Consider the following 2,420-nt stretch of genomic DNA (forward strand, 5'->3'; position numbering starts at 1 on the left):
AGAGGTTGGGGCCCCATTCTCACTCTTCTGAAACAGAATAATGCCCAGCCTAGAATCTTGTACCCAGCTAAGCTAAGTTTTCTATACGAAGGAGAAATTAAGACATTCTCAGATAAACAAGGACTGAGGGAACTCACCAAGACAAGACCAGCCCTCCAAGAAGTATTAAAAAGAGAGTTGCACATGGACCAGCACAAGAAAGGCCCACGAATGTAAAACTACTCAAGAGCTAAAGATCAAATTCCAGCTACCACAATGGCTCAAGAGAGAAAACATAGAAATGAAGTTCTACCCAACAAGCTGAACAGAAATCTGTCCCACTTATCAGTTCTCTCAATAAATGTGAATGGCTTAAATTCCTCACTCAAGAGACGTAGACTGACCCAATGGATAAAAAAACACAAACCAAGTATCTGCTGTCTTCAGGAAACTCACCTAACCTGCAAAGATGCATTTACACTGAAAATAATAGGATGGAAATCGATATTTCAAGCAAATGGTAGCCAAAAGAAAGCTGGTGTAGCAGTCTTCATTTCCAATAACGTAGTTTTTAAACCAACAAAAGTAATAAAAGACAAAGATGGTTACTATATACTGGTGAAAGGCAACATTCAACAAGAAGACATGACTATACTTAATATATATGCACCCAACTTAGGTGCACCCAGATTCATAAAGCAAACCCTACTTGATCTGAACCAAATGATAGATAACAATACTGTAATAGCTGGAGACTTTAACACCCCACTGACAATACAGGACAGATCCTCTAAACAGAAAATAAACAAAGAAATAATGAACTTAAATAGAATGCTAGAACAAATGGGCCTGACTGACATCTACAAGACATTCTACCCAAAGTCCACAGAATATACATTCTTCTCATCAGCTCATGGGACATTCTCTAAGATTGACCATATCCTAGGCCATAAAACATGTCTTAAAAATTTAAAAAAAATAGAAATTATACCATGCATCTTCTCAGATCACAGCGGAATAAAAGTAATAATGAACTCTAATAGAAACCTTCATTCCTACTCAAAGTCATGGAAGCTAAACAACCTTCTCCTGAATGATTATAAAGGAAGAAATCAAGATGGAAATCAAAAGTTTCTTTGAATTAAACGACAATGGAGACACAACTTATCAAAATCTATGGGACACAGCTAAAGCAGTCCTGAGAGTAAAATTCATATCCATAAATGCCTATATCCAAAAGACAGAAAACTTACAAATAGACAACCTAATGAATAGACTCAAAGAGCTGGAGAAAGAAGAACAGACTGACCCCAAACTCAGCAGAAGGAGAGAAATTACTAAGATCAAATCAGAATTAAATGAAAAGAACAACAAAAAAACCATAAGGGAAATTAATAAAACAAAAAGTTGGTTCTTTGAAAAGATAAACAAAATAGACACACCTCTGGCTAGACTAACCAAGAGCAGAAAAGAAAAATCTCTAATAACCTCCATTAGGAACATGAAAGGAGAAATCACAACTGATGCCACAGAGATACATGATATCATCTATGAATTCTACAAGAATCTTTATGCACACAAACTGGAAAATGTGGAGGAAATGGACAAATTTTTAGAAACACATAGCCTTCCCAGGCTCAACCAGGAAGAAATAGAATTCATGAATAGACAAATATCAAGAACTGAAATCGAAACAGCAATAAAAAAACCTTCCCAAAAAGAAAAGCCCTGGTCCAGATGGGTTCACACCCGAATTTTACCACACATACAAAGAAGAACTGGTGCCCATCCTACATAAACTATTCTCCAATATTGAGAAGGATGGAATTCTCCCCAAAACGTTCTACCAAGCCAACATAACATTGACACCAAAACCAGGAAAGGATGCAACAAAAACAGAGAACTACAGACCAATTTCTCTTATGAATATAGATGCAAAAATTCTCAATAAAATCCTAGCAAGTCGAATCCAAGTGCTTATCAAAAAAATAATCCATCATGACCAAGTGGGCTTCATCCCAGAGATGCAGGGGTGGTTCAACATACGTAAATCTATAAATGTAATTCACCACATAAATAGAAGCAAAAATAAAACCATATGATCCTCTCAGTAGATGAAGAAAAGGCATTTGACAAAATTCAACACCCTTTTATGATAAGAACGCTTAACAAAATAGGGATAGATGGAACCTACCTAAAAATGATACAAGCCATATATGACAAACCCACAGCCAACATCATACTGAATGGGGAAAAATTGAAAGCATTCCCACTTAGAACTGGAACCAGACAAGGCTGCCCCCTGTCCCAATTACTTTTCAACATAGTATTGGAAGTCCTTGTGAGAGCTATCAGGCAAGAGAGCAGAATCCAGGGAGTCCAAATAGGGAAAGAAGAGATCAAACTCTCACTCTTTGCTGATGATATGATGTTATATCTGG

The sequence above is a fragment of the Eulemur rufifrons genome, chromosome 30 (genome assembly GCF_041146395.1).
Source record: "Eulemur rufifrons isolate Redbay chromosome 30, OSU_ERuf_1, whole genome shotgun sequence".
NCBI lineage: Eukaryota > Metazoa > Chordata > Mammalia > Primates > Lemuridae > Eulemur > Eulemur rufifrons.